Source organism: Chiloscyllium punctatum, chromosome 18 (assembly GCF_047496795.1).
Source record: "Chiloscyllium punctatum isolate Juve2018m chromosome 18, sChiPun1.3, whole genome shotgun sequence".
Lineage (NCBI taxonomy): Eukaryota > Metazoa > Chordata > Chondrichthyes > Orectolobiformes > Hemiscylliidae > Chiloscyllium > Chiloscyllium punctatum.
In genome coordinates, this window is record NC_092756.1 from 74,508,153 (window position 1) to 74,530,779 (window position 22,627).

Below are 22,627 nucleotides of genomic sequence, written 5' to 3' on the forward strand. Positions count from 1 at the left end.
GACACAGGGTGCTGATCAGAGTTCATGTTTAAAAACATAACAGCCCAAATGGGATATGAACTCACAACCCCTGGCTTTGAACATGGACATCCTCTTCATGATGCATCTGAGGTGAGATACCATGTTAGCCACCCACAGCAATTGATAGCTCAGTCTTTGGTTGTGTTCCGAAGATCTTAAAAATTCGGCAATTGAGCTCCTCGAGCCTGCTTTGTCATCCCACACGATCATGGCTGATCTCATCTCGGTCTCAACTCCACTTTCCTGCCTGCTCTCCATAACACTTCAACCCAACTACAGCCTGCATGTAGGGATCCCTTTTCATGGCACAAGGCACTTCACAGGAACCACATTCAGGAAACCATTACACATGGACCAAAACCTTGGCCAAAGAGAGGAACACCTTGAGATCCTGAGACCCCAAGGTAGAGGGGTGGAGATCTTTACAGAGTGACTTCCAGAGGGTACCATCCAGGCACAGACAGTGATGTCCAAGCAATGAATAACAGGAAGCCAATCTGGCCTTTAATTTCCTGGATTATTCTTTTTGCCATTCTGAAAGAAAGAAACAACATTGGGTATTCTCCAGTCCTCTGGGAATTCTCCTGTGACTGTAAAGGATACAAATATTTTGCACAAATCCGGAGCAATTTCCACACCTGCCTCTCTCAGGATTCTATGATAGATTCCATCAGGTCTTGGGGACTTGTCTACCTTAATGCTTTTCAAAACACCCAACACCTCCCTTTTAATATTGACATGCTCTAGAATATCAATATACAAGACTCACCATCCACCATGTCAGAGAGTGATAGAGATGTACAGCATGGGAACAGACCCTTCGATCCAACTCGTCCATGCCGCCCACATATCCTAATCTAATCTCGTCCCATTCGCCCACACTGGGCCCATATCCCTCTCGACCCTTCCTATCCATATCAGTGAGCAGTGTAGGTTTCTTCCCTCCCACCCTCCTGACCAAGTACACGCTTTCTTTGTCTGCCTTTCTTCCTTTTAAAAGTGCCGTTGTTTTGAGATTTTTTTCTCCAAAGTTGCATAATAAAACAGTAATTGCTGCTCCTGGAATTTGAGGAAATCACCCCCAACACCTAAAATGCCTCAAAAAAGGGGCAGCTCTTACAGTCACAACTTTTTCCCGTCCTCCATCTTGGACTACCCAGAATCCTTTGGAAATACCAATGCAGTTTATTCATTAAGAACCTCACCCACTTCCTCCGGCTCCAAGTGTAAATTCCCTCCTTTGCTCTGAGAAGACATACTTTTTCCCTGGCGACCTGTTGCTTGTTATCCCTCTGTAAAATGCCTTGAAGGTTCCTTAATCCTGTTTCCCATAAACATTGCATGGTCCCTTCAAATTCTCTATTTCCTAGTTTGAGTTCATTCCTGTTATCTCCAGGGCTCTGTCTGTCTTCAGTTGCTTGAACCTTACTTATACCTTCTTCCTCTTTCTGCCTCAGACTTAACATCATAACACGTCTGAACAGCTCAACGAAATATATCGACAGGAACCATCGACAGCATCAACCTGTATTTATTGAGTTATCTTTCAAAACCAATTCAGTGCAATTGAAATACTGTGTGGTATCACTCACTGTAATAAACACTCTCCTTGAATAAGGTGAAGAGAAAGTCATGGCAAATTATAAAATTACCAAAATTATGCATAACAATGGTTCGTAAATATATGTTTATAAATTACTCTACAGATACTTATAGAAATTAAATAAGGAGGAACAAATATCATCGACAATTAACCATACACTTCACAATATTTCACTTTCACTGTAGAATTGTAGTTTTAAGATCAAAGTTTTTCTGAAGTTGATCAGATCTCACCCCATCTAATACTTATCCTTTATACCTTTCTCCCCAAACTTGAGGTGAGAATTCATATGTTTCAGAGGATTGCCTTATTTGATGAGCTGTTCCTTGATATATAATAAGTACAATCCCACAGACTTTGTCATGATTGCACCTTATCTAAAGTCTGAATCAAATCATTCAATAGCAGACAATTCCCAAGAAGTTAATGAGCAAAAGTCCCATTCAATGTTTTCAAGTCTCCATTCTCCTTACGTAAAAAAATTATACACGAGTTGAATACCACAAGTGCTGGAAATCTGCAATAAAATCAGGAAATATTGAAATGCAGGTCAGGTAGCATCTGTGGAGAGAAACACAATTATCAATTTGCAATATTCATTTTGTTTTTTTCAGCAGATGCTTCCGAACCTTAGAGTTTCACCACTTACTGTTTATATTCTTCATGTAGATCATGCCCTTGGAGTGATTAATGTGAATGGAATGTTAAATATATCACTGAGATGTTCTGGTGAAGGGCATTGTTTCATAAATACATGGAGCACTTACAAAGAGAGGCTGATGTGAGAATTGTTCCCCACGTTATTACAGTTCCAGACAGATACCCCAAATTGTTCAGCTCCCAGGTGAGCAGGGATGAAATGGTTTCCTTTCTTCATTTACCTGGATCCTTGGTTGGTCACTAACAGGTTAATTTAAAAAGGAACCCTTTCTTGTGGATTAGATTAATTACTTACAGTGTGGAAACAGGCCCTTCGGCCCAACAAGCCCACACCGCCCCACCGAAGCGTAACCCACCCATACCCCTACATCTACATTTACCCCTTACCTAACACTATGCGCAATTTAGCATGGCCAATTCACATCTTGGGACTGTGGGAGGAAACCCACGCAGACACGGGGAGAACGTGCAAACTCCACACAGTCAGTCGCCTGAGGCGGGAATTGAACCCGGGTCTCAGGCGCTGTGAGGTAGCAGTGCTAACCACTGTGCCACCGTCTTCCTCCCAAACCAATTGAATTGGCGTTTAAAAGTAGCCAATTAAACCTGAACATGTTGAATGAAAAAAAGAGTGAATCTATTCATATCAGAATGCAAAAAGATTATTGTAACTCACATACACACAGATTAGGAAGAGAAGGAGTTGCAGGTAGATAGTACAGTGAAGAAGGCATTTGATCCACTTGCCTTTATGAGTCAGTGCATTGAGTATAGGAATTGGGATGTTGGATTGTGGCTGTACAAGATATTGGTTAGGCCACCTTTTGGAATACTGCGTTCAATTCTGATTGCCCTGCTATAGAAAGATGTTGTAAAACTTGCAAGCATTCAGAAAAGATTTACAAGGGCGTTGCAATGGTTACAGGGTTTGTGCTATCGGGGGAGGATGAATAGACTGAGGCTATTTTCACTGTTGTGTTGGAGGCCGAAGGGTGGCCTTATATAGGTTTATAAAATCATGAGGGACATGGATAGGGTGAATAGCTTCAGTCTTTTCCCCAGGGTGGGGGAGTACAAAAACAGAGGGGAAAAGGTTTACGGTGAGAGGAATAATAATTTAAAAGGAACCTAAGGGGCAACCTTTTCATGCAGAGAGTGTTGCTTATATGGAACATACTGCAAGAGGAAGTGGTGGAGGCTGGTACAATAACAACATTTAGAAGTTAAAAGTCACACAACACCAGGTTATAATCCCACAGGTTTATTTGGAAGCACTAGCTTTCAGAGCGCTGCTCCTTCATCAGGTGAAGACAACCACCCAGTGAAGGAGCATCGCTTCGAAAGCTAGTGCTTCCAAATAAACCCGCTGGGCTATAACCTGGTGTTGTGTGATTTTTAACTTTGTCCACCCCAGTCTAACACCGGCTCCTCCAAAACATTTAAAAGGCATCTGGATGGGGGTATATGAACAGGGTGGGTTTAGAGGGATATGGGCCAAATGCTGGCAAGTCGGACGAGATTAATTCAGGATATCAGGTCGGCATAGACGAGTTGGACCAAAGGGTCTGTTTCCGTGCTGTATAACTCTAAGACTCTGTAACATTTAAAGGCAGCTGGATGGGGACATGAATAAGAAAGCTTCAGAGGGATATGGACCAAATGCTGGTTTGTGGGACTAGATAACTTTCGGATATCTGGTTGGCATGGACGAGTTGGAGCGAAGGATCTGTACAACTCTGTGACTCTGTAAGTGTAAGCTTTCTTGGGAGATTTTGACTTTTGTTACAGAGCCTTTTTAAATGACTGGGACATTTTAATTTGTGCTTATTTGGTTTAATTGGTTTCTTTTAATTTGTTTTCAGAGTCGTGTAAGGAGACTTCTGAAAAGTAGACTGTCAGTAGGTTAGAAGATGGAATAGGTTATGCTACATTCTGCAATTACAGCGATGATGATGTGCCAAGTGTAATACTTCAACTGGCTTGGCATTGATTTATTGGTTAATACTCTTAGCCATTGAAGTTATAACATCTTCAGTTGAGAGTGAAAGCATATATCTTGGGAGGATATTTAATTGCTCTAAAGATACCACGTATCTGAAAGTTCCCTGCAGTTAAGAGATCAATGGGACAGGAATTACCTATTATATCACAAAGTAAGTCTGTTTCTCTCTGCTGAACTTCTACTCAGCTAAAGATTGATTCTGCCTGTTGTGTGACATGGCTTTTAATTTCCACTGATCAACCAGATGAACATTAGTAACACAATGTAATTAAACTCAAATTTCCTTCAGTATTCTTGTTGGTGATGCAGACAAAGTGGGACAAAATTGGTTTGCGGTTCAACTTGACTTTAAAACAGATTGTCAGAATTTCCCAAATTCCCACAATCTTTACTGTCTCTCCAGCTCTATCCATCTGAGAAAGGATATTAACTGGAACAATCCATGTTGGGCCATTGGAATCATTTCAAAGCCCCCTCCCACTCTGCCGAGGACATGGGGGTCCTGGGCCTCCTTCACCGCCGCTCCCTCACCACCAGACGCCTAGAGGAAGAACGCCTCATCTTCTGCCTCGGAACACTTCAACCCCAGGGCATCAATGTGGACTCCAACAGTTTCCTCATTTCCCCTTCCCCCACCTCACCCTAGTTCCAAACTTCCAGCTCAGCACTGTCCCCATGACTTGTCCGGACTTGTCCTACCTGCCTATCTCCTTTTCCACCTATCCACTCCACCCTCTCCTCCCTGACCTATCACCTTCATCCCCTCCCCCCCTCACCCATTGTACCCTATGCTACTTTCTCCCTACCCCCACCCTCCTCTAGCTTATCTCTCCACACTTCAGGCTCACTGCCTTTATTCCTGATGAGGGGCTTTTGCCCGAAACGTCGATTTCGAAGCTCCTTGGATGCTGCCTGAACTGCTGTCCTCTTCCAGCACCACAAATCCAGAAATTGGAATCTCCTTCCTGTCCCGAAATAGGGCTGGTTCTTTTCCACAAAGGGGGGTCTCGCAAGTTCGGGCAGATCTTTCTACTGAGGCAGGAAACAATTTCCCTTCATTCTGAGGCACCAAGAGGGTCTGAGAAATGAAGGGACGATGTCATAACTGGTCAGAAAGGCCTTAGGCAGTGTTCTTTAACTGTAACACCTTGACAGCAGCTTCTCCATACTTTGAGGTCAACACTTTCCACAGGGAGTTCAGGGTGGGAGCGCCAGGGGCCTAATGGATAAGGCCCTGGCTTCCTTAAGCTGGTAATATTTGGTTCAAGTCCCATCTGGGGTGCTTGGGTTTTAAGCCTGGGCTTTGTTGCTGATTTTCATTCCATGTCAACTTCATCTCAATCCATGCTGACTGAATTTTTCACGCTGATTGATGATGTCACTTCCACCCCTTCATGGCCACTCCCACAACCACTTCCACCCTTCACAATTCCTCATGCATCACACGTGACATCACTTCCGCCCTTCACATCATCGCTGATGCCACATGCTCAGTGACTTCCGCCACCCCGACTGCCCTGGTCACCACCACTTCCACCACTCCCCTGCATTCTACTGACGTGCCCCCCACAGACCCCACTGTCACTATCCCCACCCCCCAGAACCCCGAGGGGAACACTACCCCTGCTCATGACTCCACCCCCATTCGCCCCACCATCACACCCACTCCAGTTACAGGTTCCGCCCCACTCCCAGCTCTACACCCACACCAGATCCAAGCTCCCAGCCCTCCCCCCAGACCTCCCCCTCACTGAGGACGAACGATCAGTCCTCAGCAAAGGACTCACCTTCATCCCCCTCTGTCCACACATCAATGAATTTAATACACGCTGTAACGTTGAACAATTCTTCCGTCGTCTCCGCCTCCGAGCTTACTATCGCAATCAGGATTCCCGCCCACCTTCCGAGGACCCCTTCGCCCACCTCCAACATGCTGCTTCCAGCTGGACACCCCGCGCTGGCCTATTACCTGCCCTCGACCTCTTCATTTCCAACTGCCGCCGGGACATTAACTGCCTCAACCTGTTTACCCCACTCCAATCTCTCACCCTCACCACGCGTAGCCCTCCAATCCCTCTGCTCCAATCCCAACCTCACCATCAAGCCAGCGGATAAAGGGGGCGCAGTGGTAGTCTGGCGCACTGACCTCTACACTGCTGAAGCCAAACGCCAACTCGAGGACACCTCTTCCCACTGCCCCCTCAACCATGACCCCACCCCCCATCACCAAACCATCATCTCCCAGACCATACAGAACCTCATCACCTCAGGAGATCTCCCACCCACAGCTTCCAACCTCATAGTCCGGGAACGCCGCACTGCCCGGTTCTACCTCCTTCCCAAGATCCACAAGCCTGACCACCCTGGCCGACCCATTATCTCAGCATGCTCCTGTCCCACTGAACTCATCTCTACCTACCTCGACGCTGTCCTATCCCCCCTAGTCCAGGAACTCGCCACATACGTTCGAGACACCACCCACGCCCTCCACCTCCTCCAAGACTTCCGTTTCCCCGGCCCCCAACGCCTCGTCCTCACCATGGATATCCAATCCCTCTACATCTCCATCTGCCATGGCCAGGGCCTCCAAGCCCTCCATTTTTTTTCCTCTCCAGACGTCCCCAACAGTACCCTTCCACTGACACTCTCATTCGTTTGGCCGAACTGGTCCTCACACTTAACAATTTCTCCTTTGAATCCTCCCACTTCCTCCAGACCAAAGGGGTAGCCATGGGCACATGTATGGGCCCCAGCTATGCCTGTCTCTTTGTTGGCTACGTAGAGCAGATGATCTTCCGTAATTACACCGGCACCACTCCCCACCTCTTCCTCCGCTACGTTGATGACTGCATTGGCGCCACCTCGTGCTCCCGCGAGGAGGTTGAGCGATTCATCAACTTCACCAACACATTCCGCCCTGACCTTAAATTTACCTGGACCATCTCTGAAACCTCCCTCCCCTTCCTAGACCTCTCCATCTCCATTAATGACGACCGACTTGACACTGACATTTTTTACAAACCCACCGACTCCCACAGCTACCTGGATTACACCTCTTCCCACCCTACCCCTTGCAAAAATGCCATCCCGTATTCCCAATTTCTCCGCCTCCGCTGTATCTGCTCCCAGGAGGACCAGTTCCACCACAGAACACACCAGATGGCCTCCTTCTTTAGAGACCGCAATTTCCCTTCCCACGTGGTTAAAGATGCCCTCCAACGCATCTCGTCCAGATCCCACACCTCCGCCCTCAGCCACCCCTCCAACCGTAACAAGGACAGAACGCCCCTGGTGCTCACCTTCCACCCTACCAACCTTGGCATAAACCAAATCATCCGCTGACATTTCTGCCACCTCCAAACAGAGCCCACCACCAGGAATATATTTGCCTCGCCACCCCATTCCGCCTTCCGCAAAGACCATTCCCTCCGTGACTACCTGGTCAGGTCCACGGCCCCCCACAACCCACCCTCCAATCCTGGCACTTTCCCCTGCCACTGCAGGAACTGTAAAACCTGCGCCCACACCTCCTCCCTCACCTCTATCCAAGGCCCTAAAGGAGTCTTCCACATCCATCAAAGTTTTACTTGCACATCCACTAATATCATTTATTGTATCCGTTGCTCCCGATGTGGTCTTCTCTACATTGGGGAGACTGGGCGCCTCCTAGCAGAGCGCTTTAGGGAACATCTCCGTGACACCCGCACCAATCAACCACACCGCCCCGTGGCCCAACATTTCAACTCCCCCTCCCACTCTGCCGAGGACATGGAGGTCCTGGGCCTCCTTCACCACTGCTCCCTCACCACCAGACGCCTGGAGGTAGAACGCCTCATCTTCCGCCTCGGAACACTTCAACCCCAGGGCATCAATGTGGACTTCAACAGTTTCCTCATTTCCCCTTCCCACACCTCACCCTCGTTCCAAACTTCCAGCTCAGCACTGTCCCCATGACTTGTCCGGACTTGTCCGACCTGCCTATCTCCTTTTCCACCTATCCACTCCACCCTCTCCTCCCTGACCCATCACCTTCATCCCCTCCCCCACTCACCCATTGTACTCTATGCTACTTTCTCCCCACCCCCACCCTCCTCTAGCTTATCTCTCTACGCTTCAGGCTCACTGCCTTTATTCCTGATGAAGGGCTTTTGCCGAAACATCGATTTCGAACCTCCTTGGATGCTGCCTGAACTGCTGTGCTCTTCCAGCACCACTAATCCTGAATTGTTCATCGACAGTACTCTGTTAAAAATCACTGTGACTCCGTTGAGATTATGGCAAATGATGTGACATAGAAACTTGCACAAGGTAATTCCGGGATTTGGGAGATCTTGGGGTGAATTGTCTGAAAGAGACAGTACAGCTGCAATGGGCTGAATTCCTGCTAAGATTCTGTTGATTTGTTCTCAATGCAGCTTTTTGCAACATCTCCACTTTCTCCTTCCCCACTAACTGCAAATATCTTGAAAGTGCTGCACACAATAACATTGAGCCCTTTTCCTTCTCCTGTCTGCTCCATTTGCCTCAAACTGTTGGTCTGCAAAGTTGGAGTTGAGTTGATTTCTCGACTGGGAGAAAGTGAGCACTGCAGATGTGAGAGATCAGAGTCAAACTGTGTGGTGCTGGAAAAGTACAGCTGGTCAGGTGGCATCCGAGGAGCAGGGGAGTCAATGTTTCGAGTATAAGCTCTTCAGGCCTATGCTCGAAATGTCGACTCTCCTGCTCCTCGGACGCTGTCTGACCGGCTGTGATTTCTCAAATATCCGTTTGGGGCCAAATGGGAGGCAAGATCAATTTATCAAGCAGCCTACAATTTAGCATGAAATGGAAGGGGTAAAAAACAATCAGTAAGAGTAGAAAACTCAGAAAAAAACAATATGACAGGGCAGGGTTCAGTATTTAAAGGTCGCCCCAGTGGCCTACTGGATAAGGCACTGGCTTCCTAAACCAGGGATTTTGGGTTTAACTCCCATCTGCGGTGTCTGATTATTTATGGCTTGTTCACTGTCAACGTTATTTCTAATTGACTTTGGAGAAATCCCCCTTGTCTGCTTTCAGCTGATGGGAAGTGGTGCCCAACATGTTCTTGCTCAAGATTTTCGGGGATCTGCAGGATGGGGGGGTGAATCGTCTGAAAGAGACAGCACAGTCACAATGACTGAAAACCTGATGAGATTCTCCTGGGGATGACATGGTGGCTCAGTGGGTAGCACTGCTGCCTCACAGTGTCAGGGACCTGGCTTTGATTCCTTCCTTGGGTGTCTGTTTGTGTAGAGTTTCCAAGTTGGCTCCGTGCTTAGCACTGCTGTCTCATAGCACCAGGCACCGAGGTTCAATTTCAGCCTCTGGTGACAGTTTGTGTGGATTTTGCACTTTCTCCCCGTGTCTGTGTGGGTTTCCTCCAGGTGCTCCAGTTTCCTCCCACAAGTAAATTAGCCATGCAAAATTGCCCAGACTGTTCAGGGATGTGAAGGTTGGGTACATTTGTCAGGAGGACATGTAGGGGAGTGAGTCTGGGTGGACTTGTTGGGCCAAATGGCCTGTTTCCACACTGTATGGATTCTATGAGAAAGACATTTGGACAGGTACATGACAGGAAATGCTTGTGTGGATGTGGACCAAGTGCAGTCAGGTGCAATTAGTTTTAAAATTAACGGCTCCATGACACTGCCCCTTCACTTTGGGAGAGGAGTCCTCCAAGGCTGCCCCCTGTCCGGCCAGCTGGATTCCCTGTGCGTGGAGCCTTTCCTGTGCCTCTTACGGAGGAGGTTGTCGGGGCTGGTTCTGCGGGGTGCGGGCACGGGGGTGGTCATCTCAGCCTACGCTGACCACGTGCTCCTCCCTTTCACTGACTCTGCTGACCTGGGGAGGATGTGTGAGTGCCAGGCCTTGTACTCATCGGTCTCTTCCACCAGGATCAACTGGGCCCAATATTCCAGACGACTGGTCAGTCCGTGGTGGGTGGAGTCTCTGCCGGAGGAGTTACGGGGTTCAGCTGGAGTACCACCCAACTCCTCGACCTGGGGGTCTACCTCAGCCCCGCTGAGGAATCCTGGCCGGGGAACTGGCAGGAGCTGGAGGCCAAAGTCTCCCCTCGCCTAGGCCTCTGGACAGGACTGCTCCGAGTGCTGTCTCACAGGAGTCGAGTGTTGGTCATAAACCAGCTGGTGCCTGCCATGCTGTGGTACCGGCTGGTCACTTTGGTCCCTCCTCCTGGTTTTGTCACTGACATCCAGAGAATGTTGGTTCACTTCTTCTGGGACAAAAAGATGCACTGGGTCACTGCGCAGGTCCTGAGTCTCCATATTGAGGGGGGCGGTCAGTCGCTGGTGTGCGTTCACACCCAGGTAACGACGTTCCACCTTCAGACCTTGCAGCGATACCTTTACATTGAGCCTCCCCCTGGGCGGGGTGCCCTGGCGACGTATTTTTTCCACCAGGTGCGTAACCTCAACTACGAGACTCAGCTCCTGTTCAGGGACCGTGATGGTTTGGAGGTCACTCTCAGGACACTGCCTGTCTTTTACCAGGACCTGCTCACGGTCTGGAACATGGTCGAATCGCGTCACGCCTACCCTCCGGCAGGAGTAACGGCTGTCGTCATGGAGACGTTGCTCAGGAATCCGCACCTCCGTACTCGTGGGTTCGAGTGACTGTCGGAGGGGAGGGCCGTGACTGTGAGGGTGACCAGGGTCGGGGACGTGCTGGATGGTGGGGGCCTGGGCTGGACGCTGCCGCAGGATATAGCGAGCAGGGCAGCGGTAGACATCCGGTACGTGGCCACCACCATCCGACACCTTAAAACGACGGTGCTCAGACCCCACGTAGTGCCCCAGTTGGAGGATGCTCAGGTGTGCGGTGGGATCCCGTCTGCACTCACTCCTGCCCGGACGGAATTTCACATTGGCCCCAGGGTCCTGTACTTCCTGCGGGAGCCTGTGCCCCACATCCTGAGCTGTCTCCGGAGTTTTAGTTTTGTCCCTTTCAGGGGTGTATCACACAGGGCCCTGTACAGACTGCTGCTGCACACCCTCATCCACCTCCCGGACACACCCTGGCGTGCCCATTTACCACCGGGCGGTGGGGACCATCCCCAGTGAAGGGCTCTCTACATGGGAGTCCTCCCCCTTTCTCACGGGGATCTGGGGTGGAGGGTATTGCACGCGGCAGTCCGCAGATTGTGGTGGTTCACGGACTCCCAGCCCAACTGCTTGTTCTGTGGTGCTGTGGAGTCCATGTAACAGGGCGCTTGCACTCCCTTTTTAGCTTTCTGGGAAACCTTCTCCTCCGTTCCTGGTTAGACTTCAGCCCCACACTCCCCATCATTGGGCACCCGTGCCGAGGGGGGAGGGTTGGTCAGAGGATCTCCTCGTGGGTCTGCTCCTGGGCCTGGCCAAACTGGTTGTTAGGGCCGATTGCCTGACCCTCTTCCGCGGTTAGGTTCGAGCCCGGGTGTCCCTGGAGAAGGAGCACGCAGTGTCTACCAACATCCTTGAGCTGTTCAGAGAGTGCCCTCCCCCTCACTGTTTGGTCACACAGCATTGCCCTTTGATGCTTGTCACTGGCCACTCGGGTGTTTCATTTCTTCCTGGTGGTGGGAATTGAATAAAGATTTGTACATCTGTTGTCTTTCACTGTGTCTCACACCTGCACACACACAACATGGGTGCTGGGGAAAATATAAGCACTACCACAATTAGGCAGCAGTGCGGGGGGAAAGAGAAAAACATATATAACCAGGAGATTTAGAATCCCCTCAGTCCAGGGCACTGACTCTGTGCTGGCTGAGCCACAGTCAGTGTGTTCTTGCAAAACAAAACTTAAAAGCTGCAATTTTAACATCACACATGTGGCCCCAGTGGCCTAATGGATAAGGCACTGGCCTCCTACGCCAGGGATTGTGGGTTCAAGTCCCATCTGGGGTGTCTGACATTTTAACCCTTGTCTTCATGGCTGATCTTTGTCTGAGGTCAAGCCGATTTTTCATGTCATCTGGATAAGTCCCCAGGTCTGTGTTGGGTTGGTGGTACCCTGTGTCAGAAAAATACAGAATGTTGAGGATATGCAGGATATAGGGGTGAATCGTCTGAAAGAGACAGCACAGGCACAATGGCTGAAAACCTTCTGAGATTCTCCTGGGGATGTCATGGCAGCTCAGTGGGTAGCACTGCTGCCTCACAGCGTCAGGGACCTGGCATTGATTCCTCCCTTGGGTGTCTGTTTGTGTCGAGTTTGCACATTCTCTCCATGGGGTATTCCGGGTGGTTTGGTTTCCTCCCACAGCCCAAAGATGTGCAGGTTCGGTGGATTGGCTTTGGGGAATGCAGGGTGAGAGGATAGGGGTTGGGCCTGGATGGGATGATCTTCAGAGTGACAGTGGGGACATGATAGACTGAATGGCCTCCTCCCACCCCAAGCTAGGGCTTCTCTGAACAAGTTTGGAGCAGATGGTCAGAGCTCCAATGCAAGGCCCAGTCAAGGCTTTGTGAAGGGACTGGCATCCAGGTGTGTGTTCCTCCCCTACATTTCTCTGATCTTCTAGAATCTTCTGTGGCTTTGGCCAGTACGATCATGAGCTGGGTTCACAACATCCAATGGGGTCACACCAATACACTTAACTGTTGTCATGCCAGGACCTTTCAAGTGGGTTGTCTCAGGCTGACACTTCTCCAATATACAACCCTCAGTCTGGTTGGAAATGGTTCTTCTTGAATCTTTGTAACTCTTTGATCTTAGTTGCACTGTTCTCTGGAGCTGAAAGCTGCTGTTTAATTTAGTTTGGCCAATTTTCTATCAGGTCAAATTTCTCCAGCTGAGGATCAATTGAGAATGCCTCATTTTGTTGCCATGGACACGTGACCACACAGGATTAAGATCAGCTGCACAGTGAAGGTTTCAACAAAATCAATACCCCAAATAAGACTTGAGCCCACAATTTCTGGTTTAGGAAGTTCGTGCCTTACCCATGAGGTCACTGGTTTCCAACAGATAGACCTACCAATCTATGGACAAAGCAGCTTCTGTTTTCGTTGTGTTGGTGTCAGTCTAAGCTATATTCTGTCAACATTACCACTTGAACCCCAGATTACCTGCATGTTTGGTATTTATGATAAGGTCCAATATGTCAATGGAAATGATTGAAATCTGGGTGTTCAAGGTTGGAATTGATGGGGCTGTGGCTATGCATTTGGGCCCTTACCTTTCTTAGTCAAGGTATTGAATACAATTGCAAGGAGGCTATGATGGAGATGTGAGGTAGTTAGGCCATCGTTGGAGAACTTGGAGTGCCACATCCACAGATTGGACAAACATTTGTGGGAAGGCAACTGCTGAGGCTGACTCACAGAGTTTACAGAGGGAGGTGGATGGGTCAAGGGAGTGACCAAAAACTCAGCAAATGAAAGACAATGTGGGACTGTGTGAGGTCATACACTTTGGTCGGAAGAATAAAGCAACTGGATATTATTTCAATGGAGAAAGACAGCAGAAAGTTCCAGCACAGGGAGATATGAAATGTGTTTTTGCGGTCTCGCTGTTGATCGTTTGCTGTGACCAACCTTCATGGTAATATCGGTGAGATGTTCTTGGTTTCTCTTTAGTTCTTGAGTCTGGTTAAGCCGATTGTGATTTGCAGGCCGTGGTGAGACTGCGGTCAAGATCACCGTCAGTTTCTTGGATGAAGTCTTCACGACTGGTAACACTGACAGTCACCACTGGAGAGTGTCTCTGCCATTATCTGCAGTTGGCCCTGCACATCAACGGTTTCATCAGCAAACCTCAAGAGACAACATCCAAAACCTTTGTGCTCTTGAAGGCAAATCCCTTCTCATTAAGACAAGAAACAAAATGTCTTTAATGTGATGATGGTGATTTGAACATTCGGGAAGATCAGGGAAAAGGAGCATAGGGACACACATATGGATGGCAGTCCCTTCACGAAGCCTTGACTGGGCCTTTGACCATCTGCTCCAAACTTGTTCAGAGAAGCCCTAGAGTGCGGTGGGAGGAGGCCATTCAGACCATCACATCCACACTGACCCTCTGAAGAGCATCCCAGCCAGGCCTAACCCCTATCCTCTCACCCTGCACTCCCCAAAGCCAATCCACCGAACCTGCACATCTTTGGGCTGTGGGAGGAAACCAAAGCACCCGGAGTACCCCATGGAGAGAATGTGCAAACTCGACACAAACAGACACCCAAGGGAGGAATCAAAGCCAGGTCCCTGACACTGTGAGGCAGCAGTGCTACCCACTGAGCCAACATGCCATTCCCAGGAAAATCTCAGCAGGTTTTCAGCCATTGTGACTGTCCTGTCTCTTTCAGGGAATTTAGCCTGAATCCTGCAGATCCCCAAAAGACTTGTGTAAGGTCACATGGGACACCACATCCCATCAACTGAATGCAGACATGGGGATGTTTGCAAAGTGGATTAAAGATTAATGACACGTAAGGAAAAGCCCGACACCCCAGATGGGACTTGAACCCACAATTTCTGGCTTAGGAGGCCAATGCCTTATCCATTAGGCCACTGGGGCTGCACAGTCAAGGCAAAAATAGCAGCCTTTAAATACTGCACCCTGACCTCTCGTTGTATGTTTTTCTGAGTTTTATTCTCTCACTGCACTCTGGGGATCCAAGATGGGGGTGATCTCAGACGATCATGTTGCAGAGTTTCGCACCACAGCACCAGGGGGAAGAATTTCTATCCCACCCAATCCGGACCATCGCGATATCCTGGGACTCTGAAAAGGTTGTGGAGTCCCAGGACATTGTGAAAAATCAACTTACCTGCGTTTTCATCGTCCAGGGATGTTGGAGAAGGGAGGAGCAGTGTCCGGGGCCAGGCCCCCGGCCCAGCCTGCAGGATCCTCGGACTCGATTACCGACCAGGCCCTGGGGAAGGAGCTCGTGAAATCTCGCGAGATGTTGGGGAAGCAGATAGAGGTGAAGCTGGCCCCGATCTCGATCATGCTGCAGAAGCATGAACAGCAGCTGGGAGACCTGGAAAAGAGGACGGATGAGGTTGAACACACAGTCACAGCGGTGGAAGCTGATACCAGTTCCTCTAAGGATAGGATCCAAGTGTCAGACGCTGAGGGGTGACCTTACAGAGGTTTATAAAATCATGAGGAGCATGAATAGGGTAAACCGCCAAGGTCTTTTCCCTGGGGTGGGGGACTCCAGAACTAGAGGGTTTAGGTTTAGAGTGAGAGAGAAAAGATATAAAGGAGACCTAAGGGGCAACTTTTTCAGGCAGAGGGTGGTGTGTGTGTGTGGAATGAGCTGCCAGAGGAAGTGGTGGAGGCTGGTACAATTACATCATTTAAAAGGCATCTGGATGGGTATATGAATAGGAAGAGTTTGGAGGGAGATGGGCCGGGTGCTGGAAGGTGGGACTAGATTGGGTTGGGATATCTGTTCGTCATGGACGGGTTGGACCGAGGGTGTGTTTCTGTGCTGTACATCTCTATGACTCGATGACTGGAAGTGTCAGTCTGAGTAAATCCGTTGTCTAGCTCCTGGCAATGTGACCCCATTGGATGAGGTGAACCCAGCTCATGACCCCGTTGACCAAAGCTACAGAACATTCTGGAAGATCAGGGAAAAGAAGGAAATGAACACACACCTGGATGCCAGTCCCTTAGAAAAGCCTTGACTGGGATCTGCAGCAGAGCTCTGACCATCTGCTCCAAACATGTTCATAAAAGCCCAAGAGTGAGAGGGACAAGCCATTCAGCCCATCAAGTCCACACTCAGCCTCTGAAGAGCATCCCATCCAGGCCCAACCCCTATCCTCTCACCCTGCATTCCCCAAAGCCAATCCACCGAACCTGCACATCTTTGGGCTGTGGGAGGAACACAATGCACTCCGAGTACCCCAGGGAGAGAATGTGCAAACTCGACACAAACAGACACCCAAGGGAGGAATCAAAGCCAGGTCCCTGACACTGTGAGTCACCATGCCAACCCCAGGAGAATCTCAGCAGTTCTTTCCCCATTGTGGCTCTGCTGTCTCTTTCAGATAGTTTCGACTGAATCCAGCAGATCCCCGACAACTTTGTGCAAGTTCATCTTGGACAGCACTTCCCATCAACTGAATGCAGACATGGGGATGTTTATAATGTCGATTAGAAGTAAAGTTCAAAGAGGGCAACCTATAAAATTAATCTACTCAGGAGGGGATTTGAACCCACAATCCCTAGCTGAGGAATCCCAATATCTTATCCATGAGGTCACTGGGACTACATGTCTGCTGTTAAACTGGCAGCCTTTAAATACTGCACCCTGATGGCTCATATTGTGTTTTTCTCAGTTTTATACTCTCACTAATTGTTTTTTCCAACTTCCACCTCATGCTAAAAAATTGGCTGCTTGATAAATCAATCTCGCTTCCCATTTGTCCCCAAACGGACAGACAAGAAACCAACCAAACTCCAATATTGCACAACTCACATCTGAGGAAAATGGAGCAGACAGGAAAATAGCAAAGGGCTCAATGTTATTTTGTGCAACGGTTTCAAGATATTTGCAGTTAGTGGGGAGGAAGTAGGTGGAGATGTTGCAAAAGGTTGCATTGAGGACAAATGCTTTCTTTGGTTAGACTGCACTTGGAATACTGTGTCCAGTTCTGGTCGCCCTATTAGAGGAAAGATGTGGATGCTTTGGAGAGGGTTCAGAGGAGGTTTACCAGGATGCTGCCTGGACTGGAGGGCTTATCTTATGGAGAGAGGTTGACTGAGCTCAGACTTTTCTCATTGGAGAAAAGGAGGAGGAGAGGGGACCGAATTGAGGGATACAAGATAATGAGAGGTATGGATAGAGTCGATAGCCAGAGACTATTTCCCAGGGCAGAAATGGCTAACACCAGGGGTCATAATTTTCAACTGGTTGGAGGAAAGTATAGAGGGGATGTCAGAGCCGGGTTCTTTACACAGAGAGTTTTGAGAGCATGGAATGCGTTGCCAGCAACAGTTCTGGAAGCAAGGTCAATGGGGACATTTAAGAAACTGCTGGACATGCATATGGTCACAGACATTTGAGGGTGCATACATGAGGATCAATGGTCGGCACAACAACGTGGGCTGAAGGGCCTGTTCGGTGCTGTACTGTTCTATGTTCTATGTCGTATGTTCTAAATCTACAGAATCTTAGCGGGCATTCAGCCCATTGTGGCTGCGCTGTCTCTTTCAGACAATTCTCCTCAAGATCTCCCAAATTCAGGAATTGCCTTGTGCAAGTTTCTATTACACATCATTCGCCATAATCTCAACACAGGCACAGTTATTTTGAACTGAGTAGTTTGAAAAATGCAGTCAATTTGGATCGTGATGAAGTTGGCATGGGACAAAAGTCACCTACAAAGACCAAGCTTAAAACGTAAGCAGCCCAGAGGGAAATTAAACCCACAATCCCAGACTGAGGAGGACAGTGGTTTACCCAATATGCTACTAGGGCACACATAGCCATTTGCCAGTGTAAAGTCTTGGCAGCAATGAGTGTTACAGCCCAGCATGTTCCAACATCTCAGATGACATTTTCAGGGATGCACTAAGGTTTTGGGCAACTGCTGCCAAGGTGTAACAGGGAAACAACACAGTCTCAGGTCTTTCTGACAAATTGTCACATCATTCTATCAATTCTCAGATCCTCTTGGTGCCTGACAATGAACAGAGATCAGTTCCTGCCCAAGTACAAATGCCTTTTTGTTCACAACGATACAGAAGCTTTGAGAAATGTCAACATTCCAATGTTTTGTTGGTTCTTATCTCTCTGCATAGACTGCACAGATCTGATTTAGAATCAAGGAAAGCATACCAAACGCCTTCTTCACTATCCTATCGATCTGCGACTCTACTTTCAAGGAGCTATGAACCTACACTCTAAGGTCTCTTTGTTCACCAACACTCCCTGGGACATTCCCATTAAGTCTATAAGCCCAGTTAAGATTTGCTTTCCCAAAATGCAGCACCTCACATTGATCTAAATTAAACTCCACCCATCACTCCTCAGCTCATCGGCCCTTCGAATCAAGATCCCGTTGTAATCTGAGGGAACCTTCTTTGCTGTCCACTACACCTCCAATTTTGGTGTCATCTGCAAACTTATTAATGATACCTCATAATGATACTAACATATATATAAATGACGGAAAGTAGTGGACCCATCACTGATTCTTGTGGCACTCCATTGGACACAGGGCTCCAGTCTGAAAAACAACCCTCCACCACCATCCTCTGTCTCCTACCTTTGAGCCAGTTCTGTATCCAAATAGCTAGTTCTCCCTGTATTCCATGAGATCTAACCTTGCTGATCAGCCTCCCATGGGGAACCTTGTTGAACGCCTTACTGAAGTCCATATAGATCACATCCACCGCTCTGCCCTCATCAATCCTCTTTGTGACTTTTTCAGAAAACTCAATCATGTTTTTGAGTCATGATTTCTCCACCATTTTATCTGTTTCAGATTTCCAGCATTCAAAGCATTTAGCTTTTATTGGTGAGCTTGCCATTTCACTTCGCAATGAAAAACATTTTGTGAGTTGTGAGTTCATGGAATGCCCTGCCAGAATCAGTGGTGGACTCTCCCTCTTTCTGGTCATTCAAGTGGGCATTGGATAAGCATATGGAGGTTATTGGGCTAGTGTAGGTTAGGTAGGCTTCGGTCGGCGCAACATCGAGGGCTGAAGGGCCTGTACTGTGCTGTATTTTTCTATGTTCTATGTTTTGTGATTTACACATGAAAGAACTGAAACCAACCTGGTCATTCTAAATGATGCGAGACTTCACACAAAATCCAGATTTTTTTCAATATATAATTTCAGTGACATCACACTGTAAACTTTTGCCATAAATTCTGTGTCATACAATCTTATACTCCACAACCACCTGACGAAGCAGCAGTGCTACGAAAGCTAGTACTTTGAGATAAACCTGTTGGACTACAACCTGGTGTTGTCTGATTTTTAACGATGATTATTAGAAGCTTGCACAAGGTAATTCCAGGATTTGGGAGATCTTGGTGTGAATTGTCTGAAAAAGACAGCACAGCCATAATGGGCTGAATGCCTGCTATGATTCTGTTGATTTGTCCTCAATGCAGCTGTTTGCAACATCTCCACTTCCTCCTTCCCCACTACCTGCAAATATCTTCAAGGTGCTGCACAAAATAACATTGAGCCCTTTGCTATTTTCTCGTCTGCTCCATATTCCTTAGACTTGAGTTGTGCAACATTGGAGTTTGGTTAATTTCTCAACTGTCCGTTTGGGGACAAATGGGACGTGAGATTGATTAATCAAGCAGCCAACAATTTATCATGAGATGGTCGGGGTAAAAAACAATCAGTGAGAGGATAACACTCAGAAACACACAGTATGAGAGGTCGGGTGCAGTACATAAAGGCTGTGATTTCCAGCCAGGTGTGTGGCCCCAGTGGCCTAATGGATATGGCACTGGCCTTCTAAGTCAGGGATTGTGGGTTCGAGTCCCATCTGGGGTGTCAGTCACTTGTACTTTGTCAACTTGATTTCTAATCTACTTTGGGAAAATCTCCATGTCTGCATTCAGTTGATGGGAAGTGGTGCCTAACATCTTCTTGCACAAGTTTTGCAGGATTGAGGTGAATTGTCTGAATGAGAAAGCACAGTCACAATGGCTGAAAACCTGCTGAGATTCTCCTGGGGATGGCATGGTGGCTCAGTGGGTAGCACTGCTGCCTCACAGTGTCAGGGACCTGGCTTTGATTCCTCCCTTGGGTGTCTGTTTGTGTCGAGTTTGCGCATTCTCTCCATGGGGTACTCCGGGTGCTTTGGTTTCCTCCCACAGTCCAAAGATGTGCAGGTCCGGTGGATTGGCTTTGGGGAATGCAAGGTGGGATGATGAATGTTGGGCCTGGATGGGATGCTCTTCAGAGGGTCAGTGTGGATGTGATGGGCTGAATGGCCTGCACTACTCACGCGAGGACTTTTATGAACAGGTTTGGAGCAGATGGTCAGAGCTCCACTGCAGGACCCAGTCAAGGCTTCGCTAAGGGTTTGGCGTTCAGGTGTGTTTTCCTCCTCTCCTGTCCCTGATCTTCCAGAATCTTCTGTGGCTTTGGCCAATACGGTCATGAGCTGGGTTCACATCATCCAATGGGGTCCCACCAATACCCTTCACTGTTGTCATGCCAGGAGCAATAAAGTGGATTGACTCAGGCTGACACTTCTCCAATATACAACCCTCAGTCTGGTTGGAACTGGTTTTCCTTGAATCTTTGTAGCTCTTTGATCTGAGTTGCACTGTTTTCTGGAACTGACAGCTGCTGTTTAATTTAGATTAGATTACTTACAGTGTGGAAACAGGCCCTTCGGCCCAACAAGTCCACACCACCCCGCCGAAGCGCAACCCACCCATACCCCTAACCTAACACTACGGGCAATTTAGATTGGCCAATTCACCTGACCTGCACATCTTTGGACTGTGGGAGGAAACCGGAGCACCCGGAGGAAACCCACGCAGACACGGGGAGAATGTGCAAACTCCACACAGACAGTCGCCTGAGGTGGGAATTGAACCCAGGTTTCTGGTGCTGTGAGGCAGCAGTGCTAACCACTGTGCCACCGTGCCCAATTTTCTATCAGCTCAAATTTCTCCAGCTGAGGATCAATTGAGAATGCCTGATTTTGTTGCCATGGTCACGTGACCACACAGGATTAAGATCAGCTGCTCAATGAAGGTTTCAACAAAATCAAAACCCAAATAAGATTTGAGCCCACAATCTCTGGTTTAGGAAGTTCGTGCCTTGTCCATGAGATCACTGGGGCTCCAACAGATAGACCTACCAGTCTATGGACAAAGCAGCTTCTGTTTTGGTTGTGTTGGTGTCAGTCTAAGCTATATTCTGTCAACATTACCAGCTGAACCCCAGATTACCTGCATGTTTGGTATTTATGATAAGGTCCAATATGTCAATGGAAATGATTGAAATCTGGGGGTTCAAGGTTGGAACTGATGGGGCTGTGGCTATGCATTTGGGTCCTTACCTTTCTTAGTCAAGGTATTGAACACAATTGCAAGGAGGCTATGATGGAGATGTGAAGTAGTTAGGCCATCGTTGGAGTACTTGGAGTGCCACATCCACAGATTGGACAAACATTTGTGGGAAGGCAACTGCTGAAAATCACCAGCCTCTGAGTCAGAGTCGGGGTTCACCAACAGAGTTTATTGTCCAAGGAAATCCCGGAGCTCCAGGGAGAGAGCAGCACCAACAGCACAGTGGTCAGCTGTGATTCTTCTCTCAACCCGGAGCACATGGTTATACATTTTGTGATATAATAGGTCAGTGATGAGGTTATTGTCTCTGTAACATGGCTTGTTTATTGTAAACATTGCAGAATCCTTGATTGTTTCGGTGCAGTTATTGTCAGTTCCAGCGTGGCCTTTGTTAATTTCAGTGCAGTTGTTGTCAGTTTCAGCGTCTGCGCGGAAGTCAGTTGCTGTAGTAATGGGCGCTAATCGCTCTTCCTGAGAAGGCCGATTACTGCAGCCCTGACTATTATCCCTCTGTATTGAGGCTGTATCTAACAGTTAGCATTTCTATCAAAGGTGTTGTCTGACCCAGACCCTTCGGCGGGCAGTGTATGTTATTCATGTGTATTGTCTCTCCCATCTGCCTTAAACTAATCAACTCGGTTGTGAGTGCATTGTTCTGGCATTCTGGTGGCCCCAGGCAGTGTCTGTGTTTGCTCTGCTGTCTCTCTCCATATTGTGGTCCGGCGGCCATCTTGTGTGCCAAGTGGCCAACTTATGGCTGAGCGGCCATCTTGTGCATCCGTCTGCCTAGTGTCACCCTGCCCCGTGCCAACTCCCACTTCATTCCCCACTTTGTGGTCAAGGAGGCGAGTGTATTATCCGAAACAATCCATGTTGGGCCTTTGGAATCTCCTTCCTGTCCCGATATAGGGTTGGCTCTCTTCCACAAAGGGGGGTCTCGCAAGTTCGGGCAGATCTTCTCTCTCTCCAGATTTTGTTTATTTAAAAAATATACTTTATTCATAAAAAATCAAATAACAATGCAGACAAAGGTTCTAAATCAGTTGTGGACAGTCTATGCAGAGAGAAAAGAAGCAACTAAACATTGGAATTTTTAAATTTCTCAAAGTTCTGTGTCACAAAAAATGAAGGCATTTTGTACTTGGGCAGGAAATGATCTCTGTTCATTGTCAGGCACCAAGAGGGTCTGAGAACTGAAAGGACGATGTGATAATTTGTGAAAGACCTGAGAATGTGTACTTTCCCTGTTACACGTTGGCAGCAGCTGCCCGAAACTTTAGTGTATCCCTCAGTGTGTCGTGACAGATC

General features: G+C 48.1%; 3 non-coding genes across 3 annotated transcripts; 2 read left to right on the top strand and 1 right to left on the bottom strand.

Moving 5' to 3' along the window:
- The first annotated feature begins 12,138 nt into the window (after positions 1 to 12,138).
- Positions 12,139 to 12,211, top strand: trnar-ccu (transfer RNA arginine (anticodon CCU)). Its single transcript has one exon. It is a non-coding gene; the product is annotated as a tRNA-Arg (tRNA).
- A 2,538-nt stretch (positions 12,212 to 14,749) lies between these two features.
- trnar-ccu (transfer RNA arginine (anticodon CCU)) lies at positions 14,750 to 14,822 on the bottom strand. The gene has a single exon. It is a non-coding gene; the product is annotated as a tRNA-Arg (tRNA).
- A 4,889-nt stretch (positions 14,823 to 19,711) lies between these two features.
- Positions 19,712 to 19,784, top strand: trnar-ucu (transfer RNA arginine (anticodon UCU)). The gene has a single exon. It is a non-coding gene; the product is annotated as a tRNA-Arg (tRNA).
- The last annotated feature ends 2,843 nt before the right edge of the window (positions 19,785 to 22,627 follow it).